Raw genomic sequence first — 23,031 nt, forward strand, 5'->3', positions numbered from 1 at the left:
AGGAGTCCAGCTGTATGGGGGAATATTTGACCGCTCAATAGGCAAGAACATTGGAAGTATGAATCTACTAGATTCTTAAAGTAGTTTTTTTCTTCTTATGGCCAGGTAGAATACCCCTTTTAAGAAGCAAAATCTATAAAAGACCATGGTTTAAAGGATTAGAAAGTTGAGTGGTTAGCTCAGTAAGTCTTGTCATTGCCTTCCCAGAAACTGGATCATTCTATAGCTGAAGAATGGAGATTCAGAGCTGCTGATGAATACATCCTCCATTATGTATTGAAGGGCAAACCATGGAAAGTTAGCAAGTACTAGCCACTCCCTTTTCCTATGGACCCAGTGTAGCTGATATTAGTTAAAGGAAGGACTATAGTTGATTCTTAAAAGAAGGGGGTCTTCCTGGAATCAGAAAAAAAGGCAAATTAGGTATTGATTTGGGATGCAGTGCAGATACCTAAGCTTGTACAGCTAGAACTTCAGCAGAAAATAATGTCCAACACTATCAAAGCAGAAACTACTAACTTCAGGGAGAAGAGAAAGGAAAAAAGAGAATCATACAGAATTGTAATAAATATCAACTCTAGCTCACCTGTTGCAGTCTCAGTGCAATGAACATTTTTTTATTCATAATTCCATTTTAAATGAAACTTTTAAACGAAAAAAATAACAAAATTAAGATACAGTAGTAAAAAAGAAAAAGCAAACAAATCCAAGAAAAGAAAAAAGTTGAAGAAAAATTAAAAAAAGCTACAGTATTAAAAAAAACACCTTCCAATATTCTTCACAGCTGTAAGTACAAATACATTTCAATTTTTCTAAAATTAAATCATATTACTTTTCTTTCTATTTCTATGTAATCTTCAAAACCGTAAGTTTATTTTTTTCACTTTTATGCAAAAAGTCCATAAGGAGCATATGAATAGTAGTATGAAATGTACCAAAAATGAAAATACTTTATTTTCCGTTATATGTCTCTTTCACAGATCTTCTGTACTAGATCTTTTATTTGTTTTGCTAGCACTGGGGACACATCTGATAGCGAGAAGTCAAAAAAGCCTCATTGGGGATTCTGAAAGTCAGACCAGTTCCCTTTCTGTCAATACTCATCTCCTTTTCCCAGAGATTGGAGACAATACAACCTCTAAGTGCAACACGAACTAGGAAACACTAAAGAACAAACTACATTATAACAGAGTGTACTCACTATATTAGAAAGGAAAAAACCCCACAGAGGATTGTACCCTAGTCAGGGAACATGTCTATCATTGATTAAGGTCACTGTATGTTTTTATCATAATTAAAGGATAAAAGAAAGTCTATTTATAGTTGAGAGGAAATGCAACTAAATGTATCATCTCCTTGGAAGAACTATCAGGACGAGCATAGAAAAAAGTGCTGTAGATCTTTGTGAGGGGTTCTTTGGGGAAATGGTACAGAGCAGCATCATATACAGTTTTATCCTCTCTAGGTTTCCAAGGTGCTTTTACTAACAAAAAATATATATAATTAGGCTTATACTATAACTACACTCCTATCTATGCCTATCTTATTCCCACACCATCTATATAACAATCTGTCACTTGAGTGTCAACCAAAGTCATCAGCTACCTTTAAGCCACCTACAAGTTGGCTTGTCAGTTGCTTTTCCAAATTGCTGCTGCAGCATTCATTTTGTAGTTTCTCAAATTATTCTACAGGAGAAGGTAAACATGCTTCATAAGCTACTGGTTGACTGTAGTTCCTCTACTGGAAGGGTGAAGTTGCTAGCTCTGTCACTTCCTTCACCTTGTCAGCTGCTGATTTGGTAAAATCCAAGTCCTCATTAACTCAGTTGCTTGTTTTGCTGATGGCTGCTCCACTCCCTTGGCTGCAAACGTTTGCTTTTGGCTCACCTACAGCACACACCCACACTCTAGTGCTCTCAGTATTTTACCTTATAATTGAGACCAGGTGTGGTACAGTGTCCTTCAGGCTGCCTTAAAGTCCCATGGGAGAAAACAAAGGGAAAGGAAAAGTTAATGCTAGCTACTGCCAGGCTTTTCTTCTACAACCATTAAGGCATTGGGAAATCACATCTTCAGTTGCTTTCTTTTAATTTTAGTAGTAGCTGTATAATTGACAGGGCTACCCTGTTCCCTCCACAAAGATAATAAATATCCTATGAGATAATATTAGCAAGTGGAGTATCTGCTGTAGAAGTTTCCATTCCTACAATCAGTATTTCCAGTGATACCATCTGGAATTTATATAGCAGTGTAAAATTAAAAGGGAAGTACAATAATACGAAGAACGAAGAACGGTTACAGGAACTGGGCATGGCTAGTCTAGTGAAGAGAAGGAGCAGGGGAGACATGACAGCAGTCTTCCAATATCTGAGGGGCTGCTACAGAGAGGAAAGGGGTCAAGCTATTTTCTAAAGCACCTATAGGCCAGACAAGGAATAATGGATGAAAACTGCACAAAGAGAGATTTAACCTGGAAATAATGAGAAACTTTCTGACAGTGAGAACAATCAACCAATGGAACAGCTTGCCTGCAGAAATTGTGGGAAAGCCATCACTTGAGACTTTCAAGAAGACTGCCATTTGTCAGAAATTGTGTAGGGTCTCCCGCTTCCGTGGCGGGGTTGGACTAGATGACCTACAAAGTCCCTTCCAACTCTGATTATCTGTTATTTTTGGTCCACACTCAAATATGGAAGCTTATTGGGGGATTTTAAGCCAATCACTTTCTCTCCATTCAATCTACATCACTATGTTATTATGGGAATGAAGAATGATGTCACCCCCACCCAAGCAGTTCTTAAGGGATAGGTGAAATACAGATCTAAGATATATAGATAATAAAAAAAAGTTTCAATACCTACCATAGTTGATAATTTAAAAAAAAAAAATGAAATCCACTTTGATCCAGATAGGATTTTGTTATGTCCCTAAAGCAGTGCCATGATTTTTCAACTTAATTTGTAAGAATCCTTGGCTTTTATCAATATGTCTTAATGCAAAATAATTTATACACAGAGAATCACAGCATCTGAAGAGGAATTTTCTAACTTTTCTGTTCTGTAAGTTTACTTCTGACATTAGTTTTGTAAGAGCAAAGGCTTTACAATACAACTATTAATCAATTCTTATCTATTGTAAATATGCAATGCATAGATTTATTATGCAACTTGCAAATGCCTAACTACTTCAGATACATTTTAAGGAAAATGGATGCTGTCTATTTGGACATCTAATTCTGCCTAGAGATATAACCCTTTCTTCTTTGATAATGAAGAAGCAAACAAATAAGCAGGGAGGAAAGAGAACGTTTATTTTAGGTGGCAATCTTAAGAAATCAGCACCAGGGTAAATATAAAGTGCCACAGTTTTGCTTGAAGTATAGATGAAAAGAACAGCTGTGCTTACCCATTGCAATTGGTCAGATTTCTGGCTTAACAAGATATAAACAATATCCTGGCACATCCTGCTCAATTTCTTCCACTTGGCTTTCCCTATCACTGAGAACAGCTAAACTCTTTTAGCATGACATGCACACTCCAGGCATTTTGGTTTGCTCCCCTCCAAACAAATCCATAATTGGAAATCAAAAATAAATTCTTGACCTCCTAAATAAACCACAGGAACTTCTGCATTAGGCTTAATCCATTCCATTGGCAGGAGAAAGTCGTGGAAAACAATCAAGCTAGTTAATTCCAAGCCACCGTTGTGGATTTGGGTGCTGAGAAAGACATAGAATCAAAGCACTTGATTACTCTATTGCCAGGTGGATTGTTGAATAGGCTATTTCAGGCAAAATAGGCTGATCAAATAGGCTTAATCTGAGCAAAAAAAACAAACCCTAATATTTTGCATCTGTTCTACAAGGTGCTTTTGCATTTTGGTTTACATAACTGGTTTTGTTTTTTTTGGGGGGGGGATTGGTTTATTTTGGGCCAAAGATATTATTTTTCAAAAAAATAATTCAAAATAATAATGTATGATATATTAATATGAATTTGATGTCACATGGGCTTCCAGCAGCTTCTACAATTATGCAGTTTTTATTGATGCTTAAATATCTGCTCTATTTGCTAATATGATCTCATAGGATATTATCTCATTCTACAATATTTGTGAAGCATGAATGACATCAAACTGGATATTACAAACACATGCTAAAGAAGGTTTATGTCCATTATTAATACACTTACAAGTTGTAGATTTTAGATTTTAAATGTTTAAAGTCAACTATTGCTGTTCCTTTTTGATAATATATATTCAACCAAGAGCAAAGTGCTGCAACCTTTTAATTTGTGCCCAACTCACCCACCCCAATGTAATGAAGTAAATTAGAGAAATTCTACAGAAAGTACACACCACAAAACTTAAACAAAATATATTTTGAATTGTATTTCAGTTCAAAGACATGGGTGCTTACTTATCTCCTATATTAAAATGCCGGATTTGTAAATATGCTTAACTACATCAGGACTAGTATGTGGGTCTAAAATAGACCTGGGAAGCCCTTCTTGTTGATGTTCTCTCCTCTCTCCTTTTGTTAAAAAATAATTTTGACCTCACATTATTATCTGAATTTGTACAACTTATGACACAAAATACTCTACTTGCTTTTCTAATTTGGGTCTGGTATGGTGCATTAATCCCACCACTGATCTTCATTAATTATAGCTTTTGAACCTGCATTATATATGGAATCAACAATTGGAATTTACTCAATAAACTATGGCTACTATGAGAAAGCCTGAGTCAAAATCCAGAAACAAGACTCTGGATAGCTCATAGGGTGGCTCAACAGCTGCAGACCCAAACCAACACACATGGTTTGTGGAGCAAGCCATATAAGCTTGGTTTAAACATTATATTACAGCTGTCATGGGTGGGTTTACACTATCTTATGCAAAAAACTGCGTAAAATAGACACAGCAGGGAATTATACATCAGATCTTACCAAATGGTAGAGTAACACGATAACTATATTGAACATTTTCATTCTATCTGTTACACATCTATTTAACTTTTGTTTCACACCACAGTTAGAAAAGTTATAAGTAAAGATAAATGTCTTTCAAGTCAAGGTTGTATGTTGATTTCATATAATTTGGCCATATAAGCAACAGCACAGGAACAGTGGACCATTACCATCTTCAGGAATATTTTTTTTTTCAGTTCTCCAGTCTAGTCTATAGCCCTAAAAATCTAAGAAGTGGTCACTCCACTTCTAGGTCAGATAAGCCACCCAAGTGTTGCCATCTGCATGTCACTAATCTTTGGGAACCTACCAGTAAGAATGAAGGGGCTTTCCAGTACCCCTATTATCATTAATCAGAGAAACAGTCCCCATTTTTGCATCATAGCAATCAAAGGAGAAGTGAAACACAAGTAGTTCACCAGATGTCTTTTGTGTTGGGACTTTTGCACCATTTCCTTTTTTTTTAATGGACAGTGTTCACAATATAGGGTGAGAAACATCTGTTGTATACCAGATTAATTAGATGAAATACAGTTCAGGGAAAAATAGTTAAGAATGATGCACAAGAATTACAGATGTGATTCCCACCATACTGTATGATTCTTTCTCTCTGTAAGAAAACCACAAATGTGATTTATAGAAGTTAACTACCACCTTCATTGTCAAGGATGTTTATATTAATTCATGATGGATTATTTTTAAAAATAGCCTGATGATGAAATAAATGCTGCAGGAGAGAAAAGCTGGTTCCTTTTGCTGTTGCTTTGTCTCAGTTCTTTGCTTTTATGGAACAGGAATTTTTCAGAACTATAATTCAAACCCCTGTTGTGTGTGCTGAGAGGAACCCAAGTTTAAAGACTGAGGCAGTTATTACAAACAAGCCATAGGATGGCTAAGTGCAAGGTACAAATCCCATCACAAAATGAAATGAGTAGAGCAAAGGTACCTGAGATCTACCTTTAAAGGAAAACATGGAAATAATTCATAGCATTCTGCCAACAAAGAAAGTCATTGTTTATTCAAGATACAGACATACACTCACTTATCTTCAAATCTTTTTAAGTCTTTAACTTCCTACAAAGCAAATATCCAATCACCAAAAGTTTTTAACCCTTGAGAGGCAACTATAATTGCCTTCCTTAATTATGGATTTTTATATAATGTCTCAGTGACCATATGCATTTCTCTACGCACAGACATAACTTCTAGCCAATTTGCCAACAGAGGAGAACTTTCCACCTGTTTACATAAGTATGGCCAGATCAGTAATAGACACAATCCATCTTCCAGTCAGACTTAAATCAATCCTAACAGCAGATTAGCAGAGAACATATATCTCCTCCAGAGTCTTCATTAAACAGAAGCTTTCAGAGGCCCATCTGCTGGGAAGCCATTTAAAGATGGTGTTTTAAGAGCACCGAACAAAAATGCTGGTGTTGCTGAATTTTTTATATTTGTTATTCTCAAGTATGAAAACATCTGGCTGATACTTTAAAGAAGCATTCGACAGCAGGGCCTGGCCTTTTTAAAATATACAAATGCAGGGATCCATAATTATGACGTACTACACATTATGCAGATTCATACATTTTTGTGAATATCTTTCCATAAAAAACCCCCAAATGATTGCCCATATAGAAGCTAGTAAAAAGGAAAGAACTCTTTTCCATTCCATAGTGAACCAGAGAGAGATGATTTTATTGTTTGAATTAGGCCAGTGATGGCATCTACACCATAGTTAGGGTATACAAGCCATAGTTTAAAATAATGAGTGAATTCTCTTGTGGCACTGTACCAGTTACACACTGTAGTAGCTCACAATTATATCGTGGTAAATGGTAAATTACAATTAACAAAATCATAGTTTATGTTTATAATGAAGATTAGCTTTTTAAAAATATGTAGAAACAACACACTAGAAGTTTAAGCATTCCAAGCTACTATCTTCTCCTTTTAAATAAAGTTAATATTCAATTACTCATATTTATAAAGAAAAGCAATGAGAGTTTTTAACCCTCAAACTAGGAAATCAAAACACCACTACCTTAAGATATTCATCTTATAAATCTGACTATTTTAGAGATATCAGGTGGGTTGAAAATGTCACTGATTTTTGGCAGCATTAGAATAATTTGGTCTCTCATCTTACAGAGAGCGTATACTGTCACTTTTGGTCCAATTACTATGGAATATCATTGATACTGACAAACATGCCAAAAGAAATTCTGTAAAAAACAGACATAGAACAGTTTTTTTTAAAAGCAGGTACAGTAACACAAAATGTATGTTAATGAAATCACTGTGAAAATTAAAACCAAAACCAAATCAGTTTCAGTCTTCTGATCAATAAATCTTGTAAGTTCACAGCATTAAATACATTTTGTCCATCGGTCAAGGACAATAAATAAATAAATAAAAGCATGATATCACAGTATTTCTTTTTTAAGACAGGAATGTTTGATAAAATCTGAAATAGTATAAAAACATAATTGAAAATCAGATACAAAAATTATACTTGTTACTCTGTACCAGGAATTCTGTATCTGTTGATATGGGACTATAATTCTCACAGTCCTTGCCCACAGAATACAGTGGTTTGAATTTATGGGAACTATAACACCAGACTGAATACCTTTATTGAAACATAACTATTAGGCTCAAAACCGAGAATGACACATAGCAATTTTTCCAAGTTCTTTATTGTTTCATACCTATAGACAAAATTTTGCCAGAATGAGGACTCTGCTATCTATATCTACAATAAACTCTGTGAAGTATTAAGGAAATGTTCCAATAGTTGAGGGGCTGCCACAGAGAGGAAGGGGTCAAGCTATTTTCCAAGACACCTGAAGGCCAGACAAGGAATAATGGAGGGAAACTGATCAACAAGAGATTCAACCTAGAAATAAGGAGAAATTTTCTGACAGTGAGAACAATCAACCAATGGAACAGCTTGCCTTTGCAAATTGTAGGAGCTTCATCACTGGAGGCTTTCAAGAAGAGATTGGACTGCCATTTGTCAGAAATTGTGTAGGGTCTCCTGTATGGGCAGGGGGAACTAGATGACCTATAAGGTCCTTTCCAACTCCATTAAACTGTTAATCTGTTAAAAAAGAAAGGGTGTCTTTACCTTTTTTCCTCACATATAATATCTGCACTAAGTTGCCTCTTACTCTTCTGGAATGCACCCCCTCGCTCCTGAGGATTCATGTCATCACTACATTCCATTACTTTAACATATGTAAAAGAAAAAAGAGGGGTTTCAATGGAGTAGTTGTGTTCTTTTTTTAACCACCCCCTTTTGGATACCCCAAGGGTAAATAAGCAATCAAATTTAATACTCTCATTCCCTGAACAACAACTGAATATATTAGTGGCCAATTTAACCTTTTTGCCCCAAAGAATATTCCTCACCTTCCTCCCAAAAGGTCATTTCAAATTAAATTCTGTAAGCAAACTTGGAAGGTGATTGCTGAAAAGAACATTAAAAGTCTCCCTATAGATGTTACCAGAGGTGGTATTCAGCAGGTTCTGACCAGTTCTGGGGAACCGATAGCAGAAATTTTGAGTAGTTCGGAGAACTGGCAAATACCACCTCTGACTGGGCCCATCCCTATCTATTCTCTGCCTCCCGAGTCCTAGCTGATCAGCTGGGTCTTCTTTTGTTGCCCTGCACAGGAGAACGGAGCTGGAAAGCAGGTTAGTGGGGTGGGGAAGGAATGGGGATTTTGCAGTAACTTTCCCCTGCCACACCCACCAAGCCACACCATGCCCACCAAGCCACGTCCACAGAGTAAAAAAAAATTGAATCCCACCACTGGATGTTACATTCTGGATCGTGTATGTCATCTCCTCTTCACATTTTTAAGAATAAGAACTGGAATATTTGAGAAAGAATGGAACTTTATCTTATCACATTTTAGCCCAATTTTTAAAAAGGAGAGAATGAAAACTGAAGCTGAAAGAAGAATTATTAAATGAAGGAAAGACTTTCCTGTGAAGTTGCCTTGGTCATAAAACTAAAAGGATTTGGTTAACACTGGCTTCTATCTGTAAGACTCACGTTTTCTACTATATATTTTTATCCACACAAATCTATTAATGGAGAAAGTCAGGAAAGCTTTTCAACACAGTGCAATCTGTTTGTAAAATTCCATGCCAGTCCATTTTTATTCCCCAACCTCCCACAAAACCAGCTGGATGGTGGCTTGCTGTCATCTTCTCTTTGACCTTTCCTTTTCTTGACTGATAAAAAGTCGGCCTTATTCAAACCATGGTAAGCTCCTACTGATTTCAAAAGCATGCCTCATACTGTTTTCTTGGAAAAATACAGAAATTATTTTATTTCAGATTGCTTATGTTAAATCCTCCAATTTATTTTACAACCCTGAGATGTAGTTTCTCATTGATGTACTAAGCCCAACTTTGCAGAGGTGGTATTCAACCAGTTCTGACAGGTTCTGGAGAACCAGTAGCAGAAATTTTGAGTAGTTCGGAGGACTGGTAAATACCACCTTTGGTTGACCCCACCCCCATCCATTCTCTGCCTCCCGAGTCCCAGCTGATCGGCTGGGTCTTCTTTTGTTGCCCTGCATAGGAGAACAGAGCTGGAAAGCGGGTTAGTGGGGTGGGGAGGGAATGGAGATTTTACAGTATCCTTGCCCTGGAGTGGAGTGGAAATGGGGATTTTACAGGATCCTTGCCACACCCATCAAGCCACGCCCACAGAACTGGTAATAAAAAATTTTGAATACCACCACTGCAACCTTGCTTAGCTTAGCTTCTGGGTCTACCAAGAACTTGATTATCAAGACCTGTTGCCAAATACCTCTGTATCTTGGGATAAAAAAAAGTGTCCCATCATGCAAAAAGAAGACAAAATTAATACCCTCCTTCGCCATTCATGTTGTTTAATTTTTTTAAACCAAACCAAACCGGTGCCATGAAACCAGAAATAAATGGGTACCGTTGACAGCTTCTCAACTTATATACACAACAGAATAATTCCAAATCTATATTTATTTACTTGTATTCCATCTTTATTACTTTTATAAATAACTCAAGGCAGAGAACACACTGGCACGCCTTCTTCCTCCTATTTCCCCCATAACAGCAACTACTTTTACTGCATAGGTTGGAAAAGATGGGATCCCTTTAGAAAAGTAACAAACATGAGAGAACTTATGGGTCCTATTTTTAATTCATTCATTACTCTTTGCTAGATTACCATTGGTATATTACAGGTAGTTCTCGACTTACAACCATTTGTTTAAGCAATCATTCAAAGTTACAAAAGGACTGAAAGAAGTGAGTTACAACTGGTCCTTGCACTTACATCACAACCTCCCCACAGGTATATGATTCACATCTGAGCGCTTGGTAACCACCATGTTTTTACCATGACTGCAGTGTCCCAGAATCACGTGATCACCATTTGCAACTTTCCCAGCCACTTCCCAACAAATAGTCAAAGGGGGAAGCTAGATTTGCTTACAAGAGCAGTGATTTGCTTAACAACCAAAAGAAAAAAAGGTTGTAGAATTGGATACTTGTTTAACCACCATTGCTTAGCGATGGAAATTCTGGTAAAACTATCGTCTAAACCAAGGACTACTTATAGCCCACGTGAATAAAAGATGGAACACTGGCTAGTTTTATAATTTCTGCTCTTCTAACAAACCGGTTATTTTCAGTTCTACTCATGGGATTTACAGGTAACAAGCTGGCTAGATCCATTCCCTGAATTAAGCCAAAATAGAGTTGTTGAAGTAACCATACTTAATTGAGTCACCAGGAGTAGGATAGCATGTAAATTTAATATATTATTGTTGTTAATATTATGTAAAGTATAAAGTACATGGACAGTGGTTCAAATGCAGCTATCACATCTGAGCTAGAATGTGATACAGAAAGCATTCTTTGCTGCTGGCTTGTCTGGATTTTTTGCAGCCCACATATGGTAGCAAAAGTGATAGCTGCAGTATAAGATAGCACATTATCCAAAGGAATATTTTCTTAGTGCTTTTGTCTTTCAGTACACTTACTTCTGGTTTCAGAATGTCCTCTTTAGCTCTGTTTCTTCAATGTCCTGTTACAACCTGGGCTGGATTCCATGAAAAGTTCAAACAAAGCTGTGATTTCAATAAAAAGAGCAGCAGGAAGTTATTCATCTATTGAGGCCATGCTTAATAAATGACTAAAAATGCAGAACATACGTCAAATCAATAAAGAAGAATATTTGTTTTTTAGCTCAGGGTTGAAATGAGGAGTCCTTGGTGCTCACCAACAACACTGATGGTGTTACCTAGTTTGGGTAATGAAATGTCTTCAAGAAAACAACCAAGCTCAGAGAGCATCAGGAACCCTCAGAACATATATCAGATCCAGGTCAATAATATTCTGGGCCCAGGCTAGAAGATACATGTTCACTTTTAGAAAGGTAATATTCATTTTAATCTGCTTTAAATAAACTTGTCTCAACAATAACAACCCCGATCTTTAAATCCTGTTTATTTGGGAGAAAAACATACACAATGTATAGTTCGTCATAAGTACTAAGAGCTCATCTATTATAATAAAGAAGCATACAATAAGCAAGCAAAATTTTGCCTTTCCATGCATTGAAAAAATACAAAAAGAAAACAATACATAGCAACGCAGATGTTCAGAGCATAGATATAAGCAGATGACAATAAGCAAATAACAATTTCTAGAGATAAGCAAATGAATGGGACTTTTCAGTTAAGCTTTATTACAACAGCCATTCTCTAAATCTAGTTCCAAGCAGTTGGGCTACAGTTCCTGGTCTGGGGATTATAAATATGCTAACAGATTATGAGCAAAATGCAAAATTATAAGAAACGGGACTCTTTCTCAGAGCTGATCTTATTCTTTTTTTAATCACTCCTAGAAAACAAAGAAAATAAGATTTGCCATTTGTACTGGACTATGAAATGGCTGAAGATTATTCTAAGATAAAGCACTTCCTGGATCAAAAGCTCTAAAGAGTTTCACATCAGGGAAAGCACACATCCTGACGTAAGCACCTAAAAGAATGAAGAAGTGCTAAAGGCCAAGAAATGTACTTTAGACTCACTGGACATTTAACACTCAGCTTCACTCAATTGCTTTAAGTGCTGAGATGTTCCAAATTAGAGTTTCTAAGGGTATTGCAGCAGAAAAGGCCTTCAATGTTTATTTATTATTAGAATTTCTATTCACTCCATATCCAATTTTTTTTCTCATCCCTTCTCGGTGCAACTGCCCGATCATCTTATCTTCTCTGTGTCCCATCTTCTTAATCTTTCTTTTGCTAAACTTATCAATAAAAGTATAACTACACAGATCAATATTAAATGATCAACATGTGTTCAAAATTGATAAATATAACATTGTGAGGCAAGTAAAATATTAACAGAACAAAACAGTGACCATTTGGTTTGAAAGTCTTCTTCCTTGTTCCTAGTTTGAAAAAAGATATTGACAAATTAGAGATACCAATACCCCATTGCTACAGATGTTCTGGTGTTGATTTTTTTTTTTAGTCAACCCATACGTTGGTAACAGAACAGAGAATGATCTGAGAGGAGTATAATTTTCTATACACCATTTCTGACATTCTTTGCCTGAATTTTTATAGCACACATCTGCAGCTCTAGCCAATCTCTATGTTCCTCCAAATCCACAATGGTGTCTTAATACATTAAAATTAGTGTGGATGTAGCCAAGAATAACATATGCAGTTCTAATATGCAGCAGTAGATCCAGAATCATACAGATCTTCTTTTTTAATGATTCTGGTAGGGGGAAAAAAGGAGCACAATAAATCTGTGTGCAGATGCATGGGGGGAGGTTGCATGAATTTGTATGGATTTATATGTGAGATTGGTATATTCAGAGAGGGATCAATTAGCGTTTGTATGTGGAAAGCTTTACTTTGCAGGCAATTAATTTTAATTAGCAGTTATTAAGTCAATGCAAACATTTAATGGAAAGGAAAAATCTCCAAGATTGGTTTCAGCTAGCATTGGCAAACCTAAATTGACAAGTAAGGGAGGCTGGGCATTCTATTGGATTTTATTTTAACTACTTATTTAATTAAAATTTTATCTCATCTTTATTACTTTATATCTAACTCAAAGTGACAGACATATCTAATACTCCTTCCTCCTCCCATTTTCCCTACAACAACAACTCTGTGTAGTGGGTTGGGCTGAAAGAGAATAATTGGCCCAAAGTTAACCTGTTAGCTTTCAGGCCTAAAGTCAAGACTAGAACTCATACATAGTTCCTGGTTTCTAATCTTCACCATCACACCAAACTGGCTCCCATTTTCATAACTGTTCTGTCAACATTTCAAGAGTAACTTTTCAGCTTTTTCAATCCTTCAAGTATATTCTTGCAGTTTCTTAAGAAAATAAACAGTAATTTAATATAATTCTCATAGTATGAACAAGTCCTGCCACATTACAGAAGTTTCATGAGATATAGTAATTCTTGAAGGCAAGTTGGTTCAGTTTTGTCTTTGTTAAGACCCTAACAATCTTTGTGGTGCACCTGGTGTATTTGCAAACTATTTACAGCTAAACATGGCTAAAATATTATTTTAAGCATTGCTTACTAATTTGGGTTGGGTTATTTCATGCAATGGTTTTGCCTGCCAAACCCCAACTAAAAAAGAATCAGCAAATTTTCAAAGTCACACTTTAGAAGCCAACAACCACAATGAAATTGAATTAGTCAAAGAAGAAAAAAGATCAGATAATTTATGAGCAACCAAATTGCCCATTTGCTCATTAAGGCATCACACACAACAGTCAGCTTATCGAACAAGTCATAATGTCATACACATGCTATTAGTTCTGCAAATATTTGTGTCAAATTAGCGAAAGCTTTGGCTGCTTGATTTGTCTAGTCTGCTAAAATTATCTGATTCAGACAATGAAAAGGATTTCAGTACAGTTATGGTCACTGGCTCCAAAGTGGGCACAACAGGGCAAAGAAAGCCTCACCTTTTGGCATAAAATATAAGGAAAAGAAAAGGGAATGGGGCTTTGATGGCCAAACATGCCCACTACTTTGAAAGCTAGGTCATTGGTGGCAACCACCTCCTATCCGTACATGCACATAAGATATTTGTCTGAATCAAAATGGAGATTCAGACTGCCTCAATTCTTCGATGGTCAATTATCCATCACAAATGCATTCAAGACATTCAAATTGATTTAAAATTGATCCCATTTTTCAGTTCAATTCAACAACCATGAGAGCCAGTTTGGTATAGTGGATAAGGTGCTGACCTAGAAACTAGGAACTTGTGAGTTCTAGTCCTGCCTTAGTCATGAATAATGGGCTGGGTGATTTTGGGCCAGTCACTCTCTTTCAACACAATCCACCTCAAAATTTTGCTAACTACAGGTGGTCCTTGACTTACAACAGTGTTCAGTGGCCATTCAAAGTTACAACAGCACTGACAAATGTGACTTATGAGTGTTTTTCACAGTTATGACCTTTGCAGCATTCCTATGACCATGTGGTCAAAATTCAAGTGCTTGGCAGATGGTTCATATTTATGACTTTTACTGTATCCCAAGGTCATGTGATCAACTTTTGTGACCCTCTAACAAGCAAAGTCAATGAGGAAGCCAGATTCATTTAACAACAGGGTTACTAAATTATCAACTGCAGTGATTCACTTAACCATGGCAAGAAAGGTCACAAAATGGGGCAAAACTCACTTATCAAATGTCTCACTTCACAAGATAAATTTTGGGCTCAATTGTGATCATAAGTTGAGGACTACCTGTATAGTACTGTTAAAACTCACTTGACCTTGGGAAGGGAAGGACTTGTTCTCATGGGCTGTGCTTTAACAACTCTTCTTTTCATTCACATAAAAGAATAATACAAATAACTCAATTTCCTGAGTCAGATCTAAAGAAACAAGAGTAATCAAAAGTTTATTTATTTATTTATTTATTTATTTGATTTGTCAATTGTTTACAAGATAATAAGTATAAATGTATACATAGTTGTGAATACATGAAATGGTTACATATAAGAAAAATAAAAGAATAGGAGAAACAATAGGACAGGGACGGTAGGCACGTTGGTGCGCTTATGCACGCCCCCTACAGACCTCTTAGGAAAGGGGTGAGGTCAATAGTAGACAGTCTAAGGTTAAAGTTTTTGGGGTTTGGGGAGGAAACTACAGAGTCGGGTAGAGTATTCCAGACATTGACCACTCTATTGCTGAAGTCTCCAAGGAGTTTCTAATGCTGTGCTAATCCTGCACATATATAATTCTAGTTGTGAGAGGATTTTTCCCCCCTTTGATTCTTAAAATTGCATAAACTTTGGCTTGTTTTGAACAAATATCACATGTGAAGCTTTTCTAATCACAGTACTGGACATGAAATTATAATATCAAATAGTCTTGGATGTTTGGCAGCAGGGATGAAATGTAAACTCTGGTTTAAAAACATTCTGTAAAGCAGATCAATGATTACTTATTAAAAAGAAAATTGAGTGTACATTCTTAAAACTATATTATAGGTAATGGGATTTTCTACAGCTTAGGTAAGTAAGGAGTACATTGAATCTCTCACCTGCAAAATAAACAAATTTTTAAAGCTGACCATTTTTGCTTTCTCAATGCATTTATTTCCTTACTTTATTAATTTGGCGTATAGCCCCTTTCTATCCAGTGTCTAGAAAGATGGCTAATTTTATGCCAATGTTTGGAAGGACATGTGAAGGGACATTTTATCATGCTTGGTGGACATGTAAGAAACTAAAATATGTTGGATTGAAACACATACTTTGATACAGATGATTTTAACGATCAATATTCAATTGAAGCCAGGATTTTTCCTTTTTAGGATTAATGGATCACATTGCATTCGTGTCAGAAGCACTGAGGCGCTTCTGGGTTGAAAGGATTAACCACCAATAACATCATCATTGCCTGGAGGATGCCCAATTGGGGAAGTTCTTTCGTGTCCCCAGCAGCTGGAGCGAAGGATGAGAGCTCAAACCACCTCATGGCAGCATTAGGGTCTTGAACATGGTTTTGCTAACTTCCAACCCAACCATGGTCCAGGATTAATACATAAACAATTTTAAAAAGCTGTGGAAGATTATTTCAATATACAATTATTTCAATATATAATTACTGCGGCAAGATTACTATATGCACAGAAATTTAACAGCATCCACTATGGAGGAATGGTTGGTGAAAGTGACAGCTTTTGCTGGAAATTGATACATTGACCTCTTTGATTAGAGAAAAGACATCTACATTTATTGGTGACTGGAAGTCTCTTGTGGACTTTTTCTATGTAAATAAAAAAATGAACTTGTGATTTCTGGTTTTGAAAAATAGGTAGAATAGATTATAGAAAGAAGAGGGATAGGCTGTAACATGAAAGAGAGAGGCTAAAAATACTTGTTCTTATAACTGCTGTAAAGAATATTGGAAGATCTTTTTTTTCTTTTCTATTTTCTTTTCTTACACTACAAGCTAGTCACACTCTCTCGGCCCTAGCTTGGAAGGTCACAAAACATCTACCTAACCCCCACTGGAGAAAAGTGGTAGATATGGTCCATAATCTTCAAGGAAAAGATCTTCATTTTATAGCGGATTTATTAGGATTAGTCATAGTAAAAATCAGTCATAGTACAAATCAGTCATAGTAAAAATCAGTCATTTAGAACTGAATCAGTCAGTTCTAAATTGCCATAATATTTCTTTCTGAGTTTCATCCGAGTTCCTTATAACAAACAGAATCCGTTTCCCCCCCTATTCCTTTGTCAGCATTCCACGCAGGAACTGCGTCAACATTTCTCTTCCACAGACATCGAACAAGAAAAACTCCTGTTATTTGTAATGTTCTGGTACTCCATATAATCCCTGAGTAAAGGAAGGAAGTGCTCAATAGAGATCCACAAAACATGCTGCGTCTATGGTGGATTGGATCCTCCCACATAGATTTTACTGTTGTAAATAAACAAAGCACAGGAAATTCTTTGCTTTCAAGCTGTTGCCAAGATAACTGCACGGGTGGCTTATGTTGAAGGAGATTTTACTTTGCCTCTATTGATCATACAGAAGAGATTTATACAAACTAGCTACAGAAACATATGGAATGTAGAAGTGAGATATGTAATCTGTTGCAGTATTCCTGTTAAAGATTCTAGCTGCTCAGGAAAAATTCTTTTTTCTAAGACATGTAATTCCAATGTACTCCCTGGCTATTTTGTGTGGATTTTAATTTTTACTGAGTTAGGCTTCTGTACTTTCTGGTGATATCCAGTCTTTGATGATTTGTTTTAAGGTTCCCCACTCAAGTTAAGGGTGCTATAGTTAAAAATAATTTTTTTCTAAAGAATCTTTTCTTGAGTTGTTGCTTTATTTATTTATTTATTTACTTATATCCTGCTTTTATTATTTTTATGAATAACTCAAGGTGAATATACCTAACATTCCTTCCTTTTCCTATTTTCTCCACAATGATCCTGTGAAGTGGGTTGGGCTGAGACAGAGCGAGTGGCTTAAAGTCACCCAACCAGCTTTTTTATTTCCTTTTTGAAAACAGGTGGTACTGATCTATATCCAAATGATCAGCACTTACAGAATTAAGTAATTAAGTACCAGATTTCAAGATAGGATAAGTAGAATAAACTAAACAAGAAAAGGCAAAAAGAAGAAAGTGCTTTTCAGCAATAGTAAACTGGTATTTCTGTCACAATCTAATAAATAGAATTGGCTTCCATTCCAGCATGATAATTAAAGAGTTTCCAGGGAAAATGGTGATGAGCATCAGGCATTTTTGCTAATTATAAAACATGTCCTTAGAGAGTTGCAACAAATGTTAGCCTCTCTTCCAAAGCCTCTCATTGGATTGGGCATGGGGGAGGCTGTGTGTGAATTTTTCCCTGGAGTGTTTGTGATAAAAGCTCTTCTCCCCATGTTAACTATTTCACAACAGACCTAACTTATCAAAATAATTACATACTTACTTCTCACTGGCAATTGCCTATTTTTATTTTCCATGGAAGACTGAAAACATATTAGCAGTTCCAATGCTGCTGTAAATGTTTTCTACATTCTCCTCTGTGAAAGTATTACAGAACAAAGCCTCCTTTAAATAAACATTATTTTGCTTGATGCACAGGAAAACCACTAAAAACATCTTTTATCACAACAATTATAATGAAATAAAGTTTTTAATGTTTAAAGGCCTGGATTAGGGGGAGCTTTAATGGGGAAATGCATAACTCTTGATCCACAGCCTTGCTGCCTCCTATTATTATCTCTCCTCTTTCTCTAGACTTCACTAGCAGTGTTGACCTAAATGAAATAGATCAAAAGCAGTGCAAAAATCTTTTGCCCCACATAAAACACATCCCATCTAAAAACATTGTGATTCATATTATCCTCCACAAGGCAGAACATTATCTATTGATAAGAGGAGTGAACTGAAGAGTAAATTGGTTGGGACATGAATGGAAAAATGTTTTCAACTCGAAGCTGCTAATTCACTCCTTAGCTGCTGTTTCTCAGCAATTTTTTGAGTTAGTTGATAATCAAGTGGCCAATTATCAGTAGACAGGTGAAATAAACTGAAAGAGTCTTATGGCATAAACTGTCTCCCATCACAGCTTATGCTATAATATTATATACACTATATTATACAGTATCTTCAAAAAAAGAGGAAAAAAACAGACCCAGGAAACTACAGACCAATCAACCTAACATCAATACCTGGGAAGATACTGGAAAAAATAATTCAAAAACCAGATCTGTGAACATCTAGAAACAAATAAAATTATAACTAGGAGCCAGCATGGGTTTTTTAAAAACAGATCATGCCAAGTCAATCTGATTTCATTCATTGACAAAGTGACTAAATTAGTAGACCAGTAAAATGCTGTAGACATAGTATATATAGACTTCAACAAGGCATTTGACAAAGTAAACCACAATCTATTTCTTGGTAGGCTAGAAAAATGTGGGATAGACAGCATTCACCATCAGATGGATTTGTAGCTGGCTGACAAACCGTACTCAATGAATAACCCTTAATGGTACTATATCTACATGGAGGGAAGTAAGCAGTGGGTTACCACAAGGTTCTGTCTTAGGCCTTCAATATCTTCATAAATGACTTAGATGAGGGGATAGAGGGGGAACTCATCAAATTTACAGATGACAGGGATAGCCAACACCCCAGAAGACAAGTTCAGGATCAAAAAAGATCTTGACAGTCTTAAACAACAAAATAGAGCACCCCAACAAAATGAAATTTAATGTGGAAAAAAGCAAGGCTTTACATCTGGCCAGGAAAAACCAAAGGTACAAGTACAGATTAGGCGAAACCTGGCATAAAAACAGTAACTGTGAGAGGGACCTTGGAGTCTTAGCGGGTGATCACTTAAACAAGAATCAGCAGTTTGCGGCAGCAGCCAAAAAAGCTAATACAATCCTCGGTTGTATGAGCAGAGGCATAGAATCAAAATCACCTGAAGTGTTAGTACCACTTTATAAAGCCTTAGTAAGATCACACCTGGAATCCTGCATCCAGTTTTGGTCACATTACAAAAAAGATGTTGAGACTTTGGAAAAAGTCAAAGAAGAGCAACTAATATGATTAATGGCCTGGAGACTAAAATATATGAAGAAGGGTTGCAGGATTTGGGTTTGGCTAGTCTAGAGAAAAGAAGGACTGGGGGGAATTCCAGTATTCCAGTATTTGAGAGGTTGCCACAAAGGAGAGGGGGTCAGTTTATTTTCCAAAGCACCAGAGGACAAGAAACAATGGATGGAAAATAATCAAGGAGAGAAGCAACCTGGAACTATCAAAAAACTTACTAACAGTGAGGATAATTAACCAGTGGAACAGCTTGCCTTCAGAAGTTGTGAGTGCTTCATCACTGAAGGTTTTTAAGAAGAGACTGGACAGTCACTTGTCTGAAATGATAGGGTCTCCTGCTTGAGAAGCGGGGTGGACTAGAAGACCTCCATGGTCCCTTCCAGCTCTATTCTGATTGAACATTTGTTATTTAAGGTGCTATAAATGGAATATTGTACATACTATGGGGCAAAATGTCCTTCCTTCTGAAAAGAATTAAAAAGAGTTCTGTGGATCATGTGCAGAATGCTTTTCCTTTATCATAAATTGTATCAATATCCAAGTCACAAATCTACCTTGGCAATGCCTTCATGAAGCCAACTGGATTTTCACAATAGATCAATAGATTTTTACAACCTGGGGTCCCTGCACCCCCAGAGAGTACAAGATGGTATTTCAGGGGGTGCAACAAAGAGTGGCTTATGTCCCTTAATGATGAGTGGCAATTACTTTTGTAGGGGGTGCAAATATTAAGCATTTTCTAGGAGTGCAGAGCATAGAAAACGTTGAGAACCATTGCAATAGATGTAAGTTTTCAGTTTTAGCAAAACTCTTCATCAGACAAGTGACTTTTAAAACAAGGAAAACAAATGGAATGGAGGGGGGCACAGTGATTGGTGCTTAAGTCTGGGTCTTGTATGATTTAGATTAACTAGAAATTGCCCACAGCTCTGCAAATTAAACTCTAAAACTCACATGCTGATTTTCCATAAACCATTATTTTTTTAATTTGACCTATTCTGTGATTTGTGTATTTTTGTTTTGCAAAGTTGTCAGTCTAGGAGCGAACAATTATACTCCAAAGCTATGCACAATTCATAACATCAAAGTTCTCCCTTCATTCAATAGGATGACAATCTCGCATTCCATTAAGCCATTCTTTGCTCGGCTGTGTTTTTAAATAAACAATAACTGGATTCACATTATGCTGAGGCTAAACAAGCCACAGTTTGGTTTAGCCCACACAAATGTGTCTACATTCACATAAATGCATTAAAGGTTTCCTTTGAAAAATTATATGATGAACACCTGTTAGTGTCTAACCTGCAGTTAAAATGTTCCCACTGACTAGAATACACCTTCAATTTAAACACATCCTCTTTCTAGCTAAGGTTAACAATACTCAGGTATGCACAGACAGGAGGCATCATCACCGAAACCCCAACCCCAACCCCATCCAGCACCCTAAAAGTAGGCAGTAGGAAGACTGTAGCAGAGATACAAGTAGTCCTTGACTTACAACCACAATTGAGCCCAACATTTCTGTTGTTAAGCGAAACGCTTAGGCGACTTTTGCCCCATTTTACTTACTTTTTTTGCCACTGTTGTTAAGTGAAACATTGCAGTTGATAAGTGAATCTGGCTTCCCCATTTACTTTGCTTGTCAGAAAGTTGCAAAAGGTGATCCCATGACCTTGGGACACTGGCAATTACACGATGATGGGGATGCTTGCAAAGCGTGTAACTTTGAAAAAGCATCGTAAGCCGCATTTTTCGGGGCCCTTTGAGAGGTCAGTAAACGAACTGTTGTTAAGTCGAGGACAACCTGTGTTCTGCTCCTTCAGGAATAAAGGCAAAGTCGACTCTTTCCAACAATTCCCAACTTGTTCTTCCCCCTCCCGAGTCAGAAACGACGACTACTATTAATGGGTCGGCATAATAAAAGTCAAAGTCCTCAGCTAACGAGAAGCGGGTGAAGGGAAGGTAAACACTTCGAAAGCGCTGACGTGTGGCGCGATTCTTAATCTAAGCAGAAAGAAATACTGGAGGGAGAAGCGTAAGCAGATCTCCATGGTGCCCTGGCTTAGGAGCTTCGACGCCAACCCCCCTCCCTCACCGCAAAACTTTGGCGTTTGCCCCAGCCTTAAGAGGGCAAGCTCTTGTCCGGGACTTACCGCTTTGTGGTTTCAAGCGAAAAAGAAGTGGGGGGGAAACTGAGGGAGCAGCTGCCAACTACCCCTAGACGGAATCCCGCCACAGCACTCCCCGGCCCGCCTTCGTTTTGCGCTCACGATCTCCAGCGCCAACAATTCGCCGCCTGGCTAGGCAGCCTCCCAACTAACAACCAGGAAGGAGGCGGTCAAACGTTACCAGCGGCTGGCGATAGGAATGAATGAGGAAGGCAAGGAGGCGGGCGCTCGATCTGGGTGGTTTCTGAGTGGATTCTGAGTAAATGAAAACCTCTCTCTCACACACACACACTTTCTCTCTCCACCATCATCTTATCCCAGGAGGAAGGGATTTCCGTATGGTGCAGATACTGGATATGGGGAAATAGCAGGACGGAGGGGAGGAAATTCAGACCCGCTCCCCCCCGTCGTCGTCCCCTCTTTTTTTTTTTTTGTATAATGGAGTTTTAAAAATCTAAATTGGCTGTTTTCTGGTATTGGGTGATCTGGTTGAGTTTCGGGTAAGGACAGTAACGAGCATTCCGGAGATTATTCAAAAATAGATGTTAGGGCCAATTGAGTGAGGATCAACCCCGGTCTTTTATTCTCTGAAACGTTGACAAATCTCAACGAATTTCTTTGCAATCTTACGCAGGGCCAAACCCCACTGAAATCAGCGGGATCACTTTAATCGTGCTGAAGGTATACCACAGTGACAATTCTACCGCTCTGCACCTGTATTGCGGCAGAAAAGCTGTTCGAAACGCAGCCATATAATGTTGATGCCTGTTGGGATGGTTACCGGGCATGACATAGTAAACTACGTTCTACAGTTGTGCTTTGGGACCAATTCCCAAAATTCGTGAAGTTGAGCTAAAGAGTTTGGAGACTGACCTAAAATGAAAATAAGTGGAGCCCCTGACTCGATTTCTCTTCCCACTGAGCTTCACTTCCCAGAGAGAAAACCAACCGCCTCTTCTCTTCTTCGTTGTACATTGAGTCAAGGCTTGCTGAATGTAGGCAGGTGAATTGAATTGGAGAGGTTACCCAACCCACTTGCACAAGTGTGAAGAAAGAATTGCAAGGAAAATTGGGCACTGTCTCCTACTTCAGCCCACCTACCTTCCCTCCACCCGCCTCCTGCCATGACCTATCAGGCTAACCAGTGCAATGGAGGGAGAAACATGGGAAGAACCAATGGATAATGAGTGTGCTTCAGTTTCCATTGATGGTGTGGAGGAAGGACAGGGCTAGTAATA

General features: G+C 37.4%; 1 protein-coding gene across 3 annotated transcripts in view; it reads right to left on the reverse strand.

Moving 5' to 3' along the window:
• Window positions 1-21,991, reverse strand: part of PKIB (cAMP-dependent protein kinase inhibitor beta) — a 40,032-nt gene extending 18,041 nt beyond the window's left edge. Inside the window, exons 1-2 of one of the 3 annotated variants that reach the window (XM_087972605.1) lie at window positions 21,779-21,991; window positions 11,016-11,102 (exon numbers count right to left, since the gene is read on the reverse strand). The gene's annotated coding sequence lies outside the window, so the exon portion shown is untranslated. The remainder of the gene's footprint in view (window positions 1-11,015; window positions 11,103-21,778) is intronic. The other 2 variants (XM_087972609.1, XM_026666059.2) reach the window with 2 other exon arrangements.
• Window positions 21,992-23,031: the final 1,040 nt, after the last annotated feature.

Source organism: Notechis scutatus, chromosome 1, assembly GCF_049901735.1.
Source record: "Notechis scutatus isolate UNSWTSFEM ecotype Mainland chromosome 1, rNotScu1.2, whole genome shotgun sequence".
NCBI lineage: Eukaryota > Metazoa > Chordata > Lepidosauria > Squamata > Elapidae > Notechis > Notechis scutatus.